Here is a 15,697-nt window from a genome sequence, read left to right as displayed (position 1 = left end):
TTGCTCCCTGGGCTGGGTGCAAGAGCAGCATTAGAGCTTTAGCAGTGAATGGCTGTGGAAAAGGTAAAGAAGGAAGAGGTCACTTCCTCGTTTGGCCAGAGGATAAATACTGTACTGAATGATATAAATCTTGCTCCCTGGGAGAAGGGAGGGGAATAGAGCAAACCCTGCTGGATTAAGTGAATGACTAGAAAAGGCTGAGCTAATGGGAGGGGTTTGGTCACTAGAAGGTCTTCCGTGCAGCCACCAGCTGTTTATGTGCTGTGAGTGATTATTAGCACATGGATAACACTAATCCTGCTGTGGCTAAGCCATCAGGGCTGAGCTCTCGGCCCGGAGACAGCCCCGAGCAGCGTTGATGCTGGCAGCATACTGGGAAGTAAAACATTTAGCTATTCCTGCTGAGGCTCTGCACAGTGCTTAATGTACCAAATAAACCTGAGCTGGGGATGGATCTCCAAAATACTGATTGAAATCCAGTAGTGACCAGGAGTGTGGATTCTATGAGTGGGAGTAAGCAATGCAGGGATTTATTTCACTTTAGGTGGGTATAATGAAATGCTCAGAACCGAAATTGGAGGCTGTTGTGTGCAGGTGACTTTTGTTCTTGGATCTAAGTTTCAGTCCATAGGTGTAGAGAATATGAGAGCAGTGTAAATAAGGTTATGGTTGTGCTAAATGAGAGTGCTCATTTCTTGGATTTCTGCTGACTGCTCTTCCCAATGTCCTGGGCAGACTGCACGTTCCATATATGATCTCCAAGATGTCAAGGTTGTCCAGCTTGCACCATGGATGTTTGCTGGCTCACAGTACTGCTTGGCTTGGAAAAAGGCAGTTGGTTTCTGTGAGTTATTTACAAAAGTGTTGCCACTGCAGCTCTTTCAGAGGACATCCTGTGCTTTCTCCTGCCCTGTATTTTGTGCTTTTCTCTCCAATTTCTTTCTAAGTGGTTGTGACTTGTCTTTTAATGATTGCTAGAAACATGAACTTGTACAAGTTATAACAGACAAGTTAAAGCCAGTGTTTCACTCCAACACAGCTTTCTTGAGGATGTGGCTTCTCCCCTGCTCCACTTGGCTGTCTTAGGTTTTCTAGTCTTCCTTTCTGAGTAGCTCTGCTGAGTTAACTCCTCTGGTTGCTGGGGCTTTTCCTAACTCCTCCTGGTTTCAGCACCAGCTATGTACATCCATGCTGACTGTGTGCTGTTTTTTCATAATTCCCTTCAGATTTGCCTCTGCTGGTTTTTTGAAACCATAGCTGTTCTCTCTGCTGAGCTTCCACTGCACTGGCATTGTCCTTGCTGTGGCTCATGGCCTTTACCCCGAGCCCTCTGCCCAGCACAGTGGCCTCAGGTTATTGACTGGCTTGTCGGTCAGTCACCTGTGTCCTGTCTGTGCTGCGCCTCGTGAGGAGAACCCCAGCAGTCACAAACAGTGGGACTTGACTTTCTAGGTATTGTTCCTGATCTGCAATGCTGCTACTTTCCTGAGGGTTTCCTGCAATGGTCCAGTGTAGTCGTTTAAGTATTCCAGGTGTGCTCGTCCTTACCAAAGTTTCTTTACTGTCTCTGCTATGTTGTTGTCTAGAGAGTGGGCTCATGTCAACTGACTGAGGAGTTTGTTCCATTTGGGATTTTAGTGCAGCTCTTGCTGTTTTAACTGGTCTGGTTTCTGACTGGGAGACTTGTTGTGACACAGGAATATACCTCAGACTGCTCAGTTCCATAAAACAGAGCTATTGAACTGAGATTCCTTGAGGCTGGGAGCAATCAGGCACTCTGTTGTCAGCATTCCTTGTGCTGCTGTGCATGCACTTGCACTCAGGTTTTTATAGCTAATGAGTGCCTCTGCTATTCTTAGACCTTTAGCTGTGAAGAGCAGATTCATCTCACAGTTTCAGCTCTTTCCTGCTGAGGGTTACTCCTTCCCCTTTGACATAGCCATGGCTTGTGCACAGGACCAGCCTTTTCCTGAGAGGATGGTGTGACACTGGTTTTTCTGCTGCTGGTGGCTTCCCAGCCTGTTCAGCATTTTAGGGTAGGCAGAACTGAGCTTTGGGGATGCTATGGCATGGTGCACTCTAGGAATGAATTCTTGCTGTGTTTGCCAAATGTCATGGCTGTATTGCATGCTTTAACTCCTGTGATACATGTTCGCTGTTTTTTGGGTATGTAAATAATGGCTTTTCTTGAGATCTGCTAATGACTTGGAGTTAGCCTATGCCTGCAGTGGGACTGATGGAATTTGTCCATGCTGGAGATGAGTCACTAGCTCTTCCTGTGAAAATTTCCTTTTCTCCCAAGGTTGCTCACCCATGATACACTCAAAGTGATAATGCATCTTCATTTTATGTTTTATTGACGGTCTTCCCTTGCCCATAGCCCTCAGATGAAGACACCTCCAGCATCTGGTTGCACTGTTGGCTTTAAATACTGCTGTTAGCATTGCCTCTGGGATCACCGGTACAATCCAGCTGGAATCATATTGGCAGGAGGTCAGAAAGCATTGCTGGAAATGTAGCAATTGTGTTTGCTTGCTGTGAAGCACAGGCTGAAGATCTCTGGATCTTTCAAATCCCTTCTGTGGAACCCTCCTTTTAGCCACTTTCATGAAGAATTTTTTGTCTCTGTGTTTGTTGTGCTGCCTTTGAGGGTTTTTTGTTTCTCTATTCTACTCTGCTTGTTTCTAGTGCTGGAATATAACCCAATTCTTCTTCCTGGTCTGTCGCACTGCTGCCCATGGACTAAAGCTTTGCATTTCATTTCCCTACACTGGCACATATGTTGGATGGGGATACCTGCACGGTGCTGTCATTTCACCTTCGCAGCTCTGAGCCTGGATATTTAGGCTGAAGAACTGGCTGTTCCCGTTCTGATCCTTGTCTCGGTTAGCTGTAGTTGCTTCAGGTCTTGGAAAACATTTCTGTAGAGGATTAGATCTGTCCTACGACATTTCCTGCTGGCTGGAATAGGATGTCCCTTGAATGATCTTTTCTTCACTAGGAAGTGCTTCAAGTCTTGAAATTCAATGTAGACACTAGAATTCTCAGCCTCCTAATGTAAGTACTGATTTCCACGTCTGCTCCTTGGTTTCAGGATGTTTTATTTGGGGATTTTTGTTTCTTTTTTGGCAGTGCAACACGCGAGACCTTTCAGTGCTGTCTCTGATCTCGTTGAAAATTACAGTATGTAGTTTGGTTTAAGTTTTTGTTATTGCTGGGGGTTTATTTTTAAGGGGACTGTGAGCTGTTTATAAAAATGAACTTTAATCTGAAATAATAGCCAAACTGTCAGTAATTGCAAGTCCTTGGTTCCAGTGGTGACTGCCTGGCAGTGTGAGGTCTTGGACAGATGCTGTTCTGTGCATGAGTCATCGGTAGCACCTGTACTGCTGATAGCAAGGTGTGCCTTGAGGTTTGGTCTGTATTCTTAACCTTTTAACTGCTGCAGTAATGGTTCAGGAGGATGGAAGGAGCTGGAGGGAAGTTGTCAGTGGCTGTTTTTTAAAGAAGAGAGGTTGAGATGGATGTTAAGGGAAATAGATTTCTCTCTGAGACAGATGTTGGACAGGGAGATGCTCATATGGTAGAGCTGATTCTCTTCTAATATGGATCATACAGTTGTATTCATCTGGCAGGATATGAGAGAGAATGAGATGCCTTAGACGGAATCTTTGTCTCGTGTTTATTACTGAAGCTCCATTTCCAAAATAGCTCCACAGAAATCAAACCAAGAAACAGATCATAGAGATGGAGGGGCTTTGAGTCCTTAGAGGAAACAGTACTGCTGTAATCTGGGGTGAGACTGAGGTGTTTGTAGCTGGCTTTGAAGCAGGCTGTTGCTGAATGGAATCCATTAAGATCTCTGTCATGCACAATTCACCAGGAATTTTGGGAAATATGGCTGGGGTGGCTTGCACACACCGGCTGGGGCTAGTGGGGCTGTGCTCCAGCAGGATCACAAACACTGTTCCTGCTCCAGTATCAGTGTGTGGTGTGGACATTCCTGTCGTCAAAAAGCAGCATTTCATCAGTGCTTCTGCTTTGCACAATGGCAAGAGAGGAGACTCCCATGCACAGGATGGGTTTATTTGGTCCTTCAGTGGTCAAAAAGAGGGTTCTTAGCTTTTTTGAGAGGCCCACATTAACTAGCAAATTTGAAAGTTGTGGGCTAGCAGTTCTTAGTTTTACTCTAGACGACTTTTGCAAGTGTGAGATTATTTTATGGAACCAATGTCAGCTTCCTGAGAGCTTTCTCTGTTAGGTTTTGCAAATCTTTTGGCGCTGGAAGTTAGCTTGGATGGAACTCTTGCTTTGAACTACAGTGTGTCCTTCAATGGAATGACCGAATGAGGGGTGGGAACAGGCAATGACCTGAATAAAGCAGAACACGTCATATAATGTGCTGAGGGAATGAGGTGAACAGGGACTAGACCAAAGAGGTTTATAGACATTAAAAAGAAATTGATTGATGGAATTTTACTTCCAGGTTTGGAAGTACAATGCTGAAAGGTCTACTCAGCAGTGAGGGGTTTTTGCTGTTTCTAAAGAAGGGAAGGATAAAAATCAACTTGTTTTTCTGTGGCTGACAACTGTATTGAGCAGTGGTAAACGTCAACTAAAGACATGCCTGAAGAGCTGTTGCAATGTATGGAGTTTCCCTCCCATATATGATGGAAGGGAAGAGGGACAGAGTGGAGGTTAGGAATGTTCCATGCCGCTAACCTGTTACCTTGAGCAATTGCCAAAGCTTCAGCCCTCAGAGAGCAGGTGGGTGCTGCGTTCCTGCCTTGTCAGTGACACAGCAAAACCTCTGTGCTGGCTTCTGCATTCTGGACTTGTGAGGGAGCAACAGTGGAAGAAGAAAGGCAAGGGTAAGTCCCTTAAGGAAGTTTAATGTTGCTTTTCTCTCTTGAAGGTCTGTATGTCCTGGGCCACTTCCCAAGGGAGGTGTTTGGTGTTTTGTTCCTTGCACATGATGGCTCAGGGGGCTGAGGAGACTTACTGTGAACCTGCTGTGGTGATGAATTCAGTCATGCTCTGCCCTATCAGTTCCATATCTAGATCCAGGGCAGTGCTGCCACTTGAGGGTTTTGTGATTAGGGAAAGCCATTTGTGAGGGGCTGGATGTTCCACTGGTGGTTGTAGGGGCAGGCCTTTCCAACTCCATAGAGCTAGTGAATAAGAACTGCTTTGGAGGGGATCTACTGATGTTTTTTCTCTGCCAAATAAACAGGTTAATGACTGAATGAAGCCATTACAAACTTGGCTGCCTCTTTTGCCTTCTGTCTTCTGCTGGCACAGTTACTTTGGTTAAAAAGCTCTTTCTCTCAGTGCAGGTTTTGCCTGGGAAAGCTGGAATAATTTCTTGCAGCAGGAGTTATTTTTCACCAGGAAAGGCTGTGCTCACTGTACAAGCCCTTTGCTGGCATCAAGCAAAGTAGAGATGTACTGAGCTCATGGCACAGGCTTGCCCTCAGAGTGAAGGTCTGGGCACAGCTGTTTATTTGAACTGGGACTTAGCTAAGCACATGTTGTAAGAGAATGAGGGTTTGTTGGTATTTTTCCCCCTGGCATGTAGCATATTGTCAAAGAGGAACCCACCAAGTTAGCCTGTGGTTTTTTGGTTTGTTTTCTTAATAGCATCTCCCAGTCAGGAAAACATGCTGAGAAAGGGCTTGGGAGGGAGCCATCAGTCCCAAAGCTGACGGTGTTTTTGTGCCTCTCTTCTCCCTTTCATGCTTTATGTGTGGTGGGCTAAGAGGGAAAGTGATCTCTATCCAGGCAAACACACCTGACTCCAAACTTGGGTTTGTTTGCTCAAGATTAAGATATGCAGATGAGCTCTCTGTCAATGTTTAATGAAAGGGGTTAGAGTGGTGGTTTCCTCTGACACTTGTAAATTTGAAATACTTGTATTGTGCTTTGGATAGGAGTTGTGTGGTTTTTCTCTTCTTTTTCCCTCCTTGGTATCTGAATTCTGCTGGCTTAGAGCACAGATGTATTCCGTTTTTACAAGTCACTGATGGGAGTTGGAGAAAGGAGATTTTAAGGTACCATTCAGCTTCTCAAAAAGAGCATGTGTCTAAAATTCTTTTCTGTGAGAAAGTTGATTTCTCCCCGCAAGCAGGAAGGGACATCATGAGATGTGGGATTGGGCAGACTTTTACTGCTTTGGAAAAAAAATATTAGGAGTGTAAAAACAGTATTGTTGAGATACAAAGATGAAAAGTACACTGCAAATTTAAATAATGTGGAGAAAAATGTCCTCTGTGAAGTATGCACTGCTGTAGTATTTAGAGGTCCATTTCACCCTGATCTCTTTGCTTATCTGCTGTCTGTAAGGAATAGGGCATGTTTAGATGTTACCTAAGAAAAGGAAAAGGGTGTTGTGACTTCCTTGTAATGATTGCATTTGCTTATAATTCATGTGGAGCAGGGAGTCTTTCTAGAGGCTGGTGAAAATCCCCACCCCATCCCCACTGCTGATTTCTTCACTTGTCCTAAATGCTGTTACAGATTGCTTACCACAGCAGTGCGCTCCTTGCCCCTGGCAGCCTGTTGCACAACCTCATCTCCAGGGATTTGCAGCAATGTTCTGATTAAATTGGGTATCAGTGTTCATCTATTTGTTTGTTTAAAGCTGAATGTGTGATACTTGTCTTTTGAGTGGCTGAAAGAAGTTTGGCGACAGTAGAGAGTCATTAAAAGGTTATTTAAGAACTTAAAAGTAGCTTTGCTGAACTGTGGATTTCTTTAGATAGAATAGGCCCCAGCAAAACAGTCTCTAGTAGAGTTTGGGGCTGGGTCATAGATTGGCTTGAGTGAATGAGTTTCCTAGAGGCTTGTAGCCCAGAATTTACTGTTTACACAGAATTGTATCTGCTAAGAAATTAAAAATTTCCTTGTCTTTTTTTGCTGCAGAGGCACCCTGCACCTTTGTAATCTTTTTCTGCAGCTCCATCCTCCTGAATCATGGAGTCAAGGATGGATTTGAGTTGGAAGGGACCTTAAAGGTCATCTTTTTTCAGCCCCTGCCCTGGGTAGGGACACCTTGCACTATCCCACATTGCTCCAAGCCCTGTCCAGTCTGGTCTTGAACACTGCCAGGGTTGGGGCAGCTACAGCTTCTCTGCGCAACCTGTGCCAGGGCCTCACCAGCCCCACAGGGAAGATATTTCTTCCTGATATCTCTTCTAAACCTGCCCTCTGTCAGTATTTCCCTTATTTTCCATGACTCAGTGGCTTTGCTGGACATGTTCATGGTGTTTGGCCTTCTGGGATTGAAGCGGTTCTATCTAAATATGTGATGGTGTGATGGGCCCGAGTGTGGACTCTGCCAAGAGACTTACTGAACCCTTCCTCACAATAGATTTTTCTTCCTCATGTTGACAGATTAAATGGTGTAACTAGGATTTGGGTAACTCCCCAGTAACTCCACCAGGTGTTTGGGTACCACCTAGAAAGGAGCAAAAGGGACTTCGTTCTTCCATGAGATTCTCACCAAGTTTACTGTGTCATTTGAGGTTTGTTGGGCAGATGGTATTTTGGTATGGCTTACTATTGGGTTTATTTTTCATAATGACTCGGGAAAGCTAATTATTTTTTCCTCCCAGTCCAGGAATGATTGCTCATTTTTTCCCATCACTGTGAGGCACTGGTTGGGAATAGGCAAAGATTTCACAACTTTTTGAAGCCAACTGTGTTCCTTCCCTGCTGAGAGCCCTCTAGCATTCTCCTTATCTGCCTTAGAAGGAAAATGCAGCCTGTGTTGACATGCTTCATTTAATTTCTACCTCTGACTCCATGTAACCTGGCACAGTCCAGGATCATTCTTGACTCTTACTAGAGGATTGTGTGTGACTGGGCTTAATCCTGTGTCCCGTTGTCATTAGGAGAGGTCACTTCACTCTCCTGACATCTCTCTCTGTAAACTGTCGCTTTGTTTTCTTGGTGATGCTTGGATTTGCAAAGGAGCAGAGCTTCTAAACTCCTGATGGATTTTGCCACATCCTGCATAGGCTTTAGAAGCAGCTTCTAGGTATAGTAGTGTCTGGAAAAAGATGTGCTTGCAGCACACTACAGTCTGTAGTCACAGTGATTCCAAACATGGAGTACTGCTCTGTAACCACACACAACTCAGCTACAGCTCAGTAATTGTCGGAGCTCATTATGGTTTTGGTTTTTGCTGTCTCATGGTTGCTTTTCCTGTAATCTCTAAGCACCTGGGGTCTGGGTTTTGGCTTTCTTCTCTAGAAAGATTCTCTGAGGGTTTTCTGTCTAACAGCCTGGCCACCTCCTGCCCACTCCAGATGGCTGAGGACCATTGGGTGTCAGAGTGCACATGTAAGGCCAGTTTTACTGTATAGATTTGGAAGGGAGGTCCTTACAGTACTCAGTGTAGTGGCAAAAGCATGGCTCTATACCTGGACCATTGCTAACTCCTGAAAATCATTCCCATACAGATATACTGCACCTTCTGAGAATTGTCCTTGGTGCTCAGCTTCAGGATTTCCCAGACTTGCCCACAAGTTAAACCCAGTTTTGGGTGCATGCATGTGTGTTGTAGGGCAGTTTGGTTGTTCCCATTGGCTACTGCAGCCTTAGGGCTTGTCTTTTGACTTCTTCCTTTTTCCCATGAGTGTGGTTTAGAAATGGACTGGCTAATCTGATTCTTTAATGATGGCTAAACTAGCCTTAGCCTTAGTGGTCAAACCACCAGATTTCATCCACCTCCTGGAGAGTCATTCCTCCCTTTTCCACTTCTTAGCGAACTGAGGTGTTTGCTGCATAAGCAAGGATAGACAGGAGGAGAAGCTGAAAGCTTGTGACACAATAATGAACTAAACGCCTTCATCAAGTCCCACAGTTGCTTGCCTTGGCTACAGAGAGGGAAAAAAACCTTGTTGCTCTCTGGTAACAAGCTGGTCTGGTGTCCTGGTGGAAATGCACCTGCAGCAGAACCCCAGGGCCTGCACAGCTAATTGAGATATTGGAAGCCGAAGCCTCGTCCAGCCTGGCTCAGCCCTGCTGCTGACTGTTTCACCTGGCAACGAATCAGTCCTCTTCTTGCAGTTTGGCTCTGCCTTTTCAGAAGCCTCTGGGCACAAGATAAATCATCTCTTTTATTTGTCCTAGGCACCCCTGCAGCTCCTGGTATGGCTGGCAGTATCTGAGACTCTCCCAATCCTCCATCGTGCACTGCTGTGAAGCTGAAAAGAGACTTGCTCCAGAAGCACAAGGAAAGAGCAGAAATGCATCACAGGTAACGGGGGAGTCCATAGCTGCAGCTGTGGTGGTTTCTTTCTGACTGATCCACACCCAATGTACGCTTCAGCAGGACACATGACTTAATGTTTTGGTTGGGCAGTTCCAGCTTGTGGTTATGTGATGGGAAGAGAGGAAAAATATTAACTGGTTTTCTGGTGTCAAAGTAAACAGACATTCTCGAGTGTCTTTGGGATTGGCCTGTGGGCTGAGCAAGTGTGCTCTGGTTTGGTGAGAAAATATCTTGTGGTAAGAACCTCTGCGGTCCTGTGAACCTAAAGGAAAGTGGGATTAGACTCTTGGGTTGTTCCATGCCTGAGTAATGCCACAGAAGAAAAGGAAAACTGGTCCCTGCAGAGTGTGAAGTGTGGTGTTAACAACAGGACACTGTCTCTGTGCTGCTGTCACAAAGGGTTTACTTGGAGACCTGTCAGCAATTAATTACAGTTGACTTTTAAAACAGTCTTTTTTATAGTCTTTATATAAAATGTTCTTAGAAAAAGAACATTTTATTATTGAATCTGCAGTTGCCTTCACAGGCTCAGGAATTTTGAGTATTTGAATTGGTTGCAGAGGCAATTAAGCACCTAAATCCCTTTAGAGGTGAGATCATGCCAGTTCTTTCCATAACAAGAGTGTGCAGTATTTATTTCTGCTTTTTATACAGCTGCCATTTTTAAAATTGTCTTTTGGCTCAGGTACCTAAAGCCAATTTCTCTTTCTGCCACAGCCTTCTGACTCTGCCTTATAATTATAAGGCTCCCAGTAGGAATTCAGTCTAACACTGTCTTCCTTCAACACACTGTTGCTTCACCCATAGAAAGATCAGAGAGATAACCCTTTGTCCCAGGCAAATTAGAGAAAGTGGAACAGCAAGCTTGCTGTTCTTCCCAGAAACAATATGAGGGTACGCTAGGTAGAGGACTGGCTGAACTCAGAGCAGACTTGCCTTCTGGAGAAAGGTGTCCCACTCTTTAAGTCCAGGCTTTGGAACAGAAAGGTCCCAGAAACAGACTGGTTGTACTTGACTGGTGGTCTCCTGAGACCATGTAGTGAGGTAGAAACAATGATAGCTCCAAAAGTCACACTGCTGTTCAACATGTCCTTTCCCACTCTGTTTCTGGAGCTGCTGAGGAAGCCTGCTGGCTCTAAGACATCAGCCTTTTTGCTTAGAATGATCTGTATTAACTAATGGTATGAAGGGCTCAGGAGACTTTCAAGGGATGGGAAGTCTCCTGAGATTATCTGTGGAAAGCAATCTCAGTGCTCTCTGAAAACAAGCAACTCCTAACACTTCAGAAATTACCATCGTTTTTGGGTATCCATGTTGGGGTTTATCCCCTTTGGTACAAAGTCCCACTTTCTAATGGGAAATAAATAACCTGCATGATTGAAACTGAGGGAGTTGAAGCACTTTGGTATTGCTGGGAGTGATGCAAGCTGCATATGCAAAATGGATTCATGGCTCTGGAAAGTGTTGGCTGGAGAAAGGGCCACTGGATGGAGCTCTTGTCCTGTGGTTGGCCACCTGGGCCAACCTGAGAGGTGAGGAATTCTGCTAGAAAACCACTCTTTGAACAAGGTAAGGGGTTGGGATTCCAGTCTGATAACATGGTAGTGATATGTGATAATGCTGTATTGCTTTATGAGAAACTTGCACCTTCTGGTCAAGAAGAGAGAGTTCAAGCAGTGTGATTAGTTATGGGCACTTGGGAGGCCACATTCATCAAGGTGAGCAAACAGCTATGGTCACCACCAATTTGGGAAAAACCCAAGTCTGAAAGGTGCCAGGTGAGGATTTGGTCTAAACTGGTGGCACTGAGCTTTCAGAGCCAGACACTTTTGGTTTCAAATAAGCTGCTCACCTGAAAATCAACAGTTTTCCAGGTGTAAAGGGTAATAAATCCTGAAGGAAAGCTATATGTATGTACTGCTCATGTTGTTACTGACATCAAAACTGAAGCATTTCAGAGAAACTCAATCCTGTGTTCCATGGAGGTGGTGTCGTCCAACTTCATTCCTGTTGTTGGCTGGGAGTAGCAGAATTGCAAACTCAGAACTGCTGAGACTGACACTGTTGGGAGCAGGGATTGCAGGGAGCTTCTTCTCTTACAAAGAAGACCGTGTGGTTGTATTTGGCTGTAGGTGATGCTTTGAAGCCGCGTCCTGAAGGAAAGTGCTTTTAGCAGAAAGATTTCCAAATGGTGTTTGCCCTAGTTTTGTGACAAAGATGTTGGTCAAGAGGGGATTTTAATATGATGAGTGCTTGCAGGCACACTCTGAGATACCTGAAAGGATCCACTTTTTCTTCTTTTTATAAGTGAAAAAGGAGAGGACACTTCTTCAAAACCTACTGAAGGCTTTTTTTTTTTTTTCAAAAGACAAGCTAAGTATATTGTTCGACTTGTCTGTTGGGCTTCCTTGAACTGAAATAGGCTATGACATTTTATGTCATTTTATCTGCCTTTTACCATGCATTTAAAAAAGGGCCATTGTTAGTTGCCTGCCTGGTTAGGAGTTAAAAGGACAAGTGAAATAGTGTTTATGACATACTGTATATGTTTAAGAAATGGAGTTCTTTCAGAGGAAGGAATTAGATTTGGAATGCTTCCAAAATCCAGTTTTAATAAATCGCATGTGACTTCAAAAAGAAAAAATTCCTTTCTTTTCACTTGGTTGCTCTTCTCATAAAAAGAGTTTGGATCTGTATGTGCCTACATGCGTGCATGTGCATGTTGCATCACCATCTTGGGCACAGAATTAGGATACTGACTGGTGGGATCTCTGCATTGTAAAATCACCTGTCAGAATACCTTGTTTTAAGGACTGTGACTTGCTGCCTCCTTTTCTTATTTTTCTTCACCAGTTAGGGATAATATTTGCAGATGTCTTGTTTCCAAAGAGACTTAAGTGTTTACTGCAGGAATTTGGGGCTGGCTCAGGGTTGTCTGAGATGGAGCATTTCAGATGTAGTTATGCGTCCAGCGCTTTGTTTCCTCTGCCTGCAAAAATTGTCAAGGATGTCACATGTGGCTGGTTTCCCCCCTGCCATTCCGAGGAGAGCTAACCCTGCCCTTCCAACTCACGGTCCTGGCACTCCTTTTTGAAAATTCTTGACTGACTGTTCAAAGCTTTCCTTATTCATGTCTGTGCAAAGATTGTTAGGAAAATTATTAGGAGCTAGTGGCAGCCAGAGGCCTGATAATATAGCTGAAAGTAAACAGTGAGGTGGTGCAAGGTGTCACTCTTTTGAGGCTTTTTAGAGTGTGCTCCCAGCTGTTTTCCCTGCTTGGTGCTGTTTGGACAGAACGTGGCTTAATTCTCTGTGGTGTGCTGGTCGTGGCCCACACACTCACCTCCCTGTCCCAGCAGGAACTGCCTCTGAAATGGCATCCCAAGCCTTGGGTTGCTGGCTGTGGATGACAAGATGCTACTGGTAGAGAGGTAAGAAAATGAAAGAGGATGTGGGTCACATTTTTTTCAAGTTCTTGGTGGCATATGCGTTATGGCATGATGCCTCTGGAAAAGTCAGCAGAACTTCAGGTTTAGTCATGCCCCATGCTTATTATAGTTCGGCTGAGGGATTCCAGCATCTTGCCAAGTGCCAGTGCCTAGCACTGGATAGTTATCCCAGCCGCAGAGCCATCTGCCTCGTGGGTGGGAAGAGCCTCTGACAGCTGGTGGAAATGCTGGGTGGGAAGAGCTGGTGCACAGACAAATGACATGCTAATCCCAAGTCGGAAAAGGGGCGTGATGCCAGCCGTGCAGGATGGGGATTTTTGCCTGGCAGGTGTCTGCAGACCTGCTGGCTCCCCAGAACAGGCATTCCTCTCCTTCTGCCAGTGCTGGCCTCGGGCTCCCAAATTAGTTAGCACTTGGGCAAAGCGTGAATAGAAATCGCATAGCTAGAATCTAACTGAGCCCTGCTAGGTGCATGTGAGGGTCATTGGGAAGGTTAACACAGGGGTTTCTGCTGTGTAAGCTGCAGCAAAAGTCTCCTGCCCAAATTCCTGCTTGCTTGCTGAGCTTAGACTGTAAGAATAGTGAAGAGAGAGCATGAGAAAGCTCTCCAGGGAATGACGAGCAGGATAGGCTTAGGAAGGACAAAGTGCTGTGCTGAAGCTTGATTTTCAGCAGCTGGTATCTTCTAATATGAAGTCGCAGCTCAAAATTGTAGAGATGGAATATAAAAATACAGCGGTGAAAGTGACTTTCCATGCTAATGGCTAATTTTGCTTTCTGTTTTTAACTCTGCCCAGAGTTAGCTTCGAATTTACTTACATGATGAAGACATCAGCACTGCCTGTTTTTGAGAATCAGGCTGGCATTTAAATGCGAGCTGAAGTCTATTTCTGTAAGTGTGATGCAGAGCACTCTCACCAAACTGTTAGAATTTCCTGCTAATTGTGGTGTTTCATTTCTGGCCAACTGCATTCCAGAATGGCCTCTCTCTAATGTGCTATTTACTGACTCTATTTTAGTAGATAAACTCCTCAGCTTAGTAATAGGAAATTTCTCTTCCTTTCCCAGTGTTCTAAAGCCCCTTTAAACCAGAAAGAAAGCTATAGGTTAATGTGGTAATTTTTATTTATTAACTTGAGGTAGGTGTAAACTCTTCCTATTGGAATGTTGACAGTGTTTGGCATTGAATGGAGATGCTGGCACATATTGTATAGGAGGCCTGGGCTCTGTAATAAATACAAAGACCATAAATATTTAAGGCCTATTACGTTCCATCCTACCTTTAATACCTCCTTTAGTACCATTTAATGGAGAATAAGTTAGAGCAGATCTAGGAAAACAGCTTAAAACAAATCTGTGACGCTCTGTTACTTGTGGAAAATGGAAATAAGGTTTTAAGACAATGCAGACCATCTTGGTGCTCCCTACAGGACTGGATTTGTCAGCATGTGCTTCATACAGAGACACCTTAACTGACCCAGACCTACCCACCCTTGGCTCCAAGCCCCTCCCTGAGCCTCCCAGCCACTCCCTTCTGGGGCTCAAGGCAGTGGTCGTGGTGCAGAGGAGGGCAGCCCTCCTGGACTGGGGTTAACTGGGAGTCCACACACCCTGCAGCAGACAGCCCATCCTGTCTCTGGTTTCATCTTTTGCAGTCCCAGAGTCATGGTGGGAATACCCACCCAGACTTGTTTGGGTTGGAAGGGACATTTAAGTCCATCCAGTTCCACTCTTTGCCCTGGGCAGGAACACGTTCCACGTATCCTAGGTGGAATCCACCTATCCTAGGTTGCTCCAGACCCCATCCAGTCTGGCTTTGGACACTTCCAGGCATGGGGCAGATGAAGCTGCACTGGGAAACCTGTGCCTCAACACCCTTGCAGGGAGTTTCTTCATAATATGTAAACCTTCCCTGTGTCCATTTAAAACCATTCCCCCTCGTCTTGTCATTCCTGCCCTGGCCTTGTAAAAATTGCTTTCTTGTTTGGAGAATGTGTCTATTAAGAGATGTTTTGGGAGTTTAGAGTGAAGCCTTCTAGTGGGAGAGACAATGCAGCCAACTGATTCTAGCACTGGAGATGAATTTCTGCCCTCATGTTTTTACCACTTTCCAGTGGAGAAGGAAGTTCACCTTCTTTCCCTGTATTTATTGGTAGTGTTTCCATGTATTTATTGGTTTGACGGACTGAATGTAGTCAAGGTAACTGTTAAGTGGAAAGCAAGGGGTTACACTAACATGAAAAACAAGTCTTTCCAGGGCTTAGAATTCCACATCTGTAGCCTGTGGTGGTGCAGACATAGCTAGGAATACCAACAGCAGTGTTTTCAGATTCCTCAGCTTTTGTCTTCTTCCAATGAGTCAGTATCTATTTCTGTGTGAAAAACTGTAACCTGAAACACCTCAAAAGCACTGATCCCTACAACAATAAACAATTGAAAGGAAAAATTGAATCCTTCCTCCAGAAGAAAATCGGAGCCAAACTGTGCTTCCAAGGAAGAGTGTTTTGTGATGTCCTTGATAACAGTAATAACAATAAAGGTCACGAGAGCTCTGTCATCCTGAGACGTGATGTTGCTTGCTTAGACAAGGCCCCTGCTGAGGCTCAGATCAGGTACGTCTGATAATGGGGATGGAACAGCCATGTTTATTTTTGGAATGTGTCAGAGAACCTGTTATGGTCCTTGCTCTTCTGTAACAGTCAGGTATTTATTTACATGGTCCGAAGCTCCAGGGCTTCTCCCATAAAAGGGAGTTTATATATCTGAACAGTTCGTACCTTTCCTTCCCCTTTGTGTGCTGATGGCATGAGATCTTAGTACGGAAGATGGAATGGGATATTCCTAATCTAAGATTGTGCTGTTGCCAGAAAGGATGGTTTCACCCTTTGTTACTTTGCAAGGAATAAATTTTTAGTACTGGTGCTGTAAAATCTGATTTTGTGAGGATATTGCATAATAGAAAATTTCACGA

This window comes from Lichenostomus cassidix, chromosome 4 (genome assembly GCF_008360975.1).
Source record: "Lichenostomus cassidix isolate B80296 chromosome 4, HeHo_3.0, whole genome shotgun sequence".
Classification (NCBI taxonomy): Eukaryota; Metazoa; Chordata; class Aves; order Passeriformes; family Meliphagidae; genus Lichenostomus; species Lichenostomus cassidix.
Note: the sequence above shows the minus strand (reverse complement) of the source record.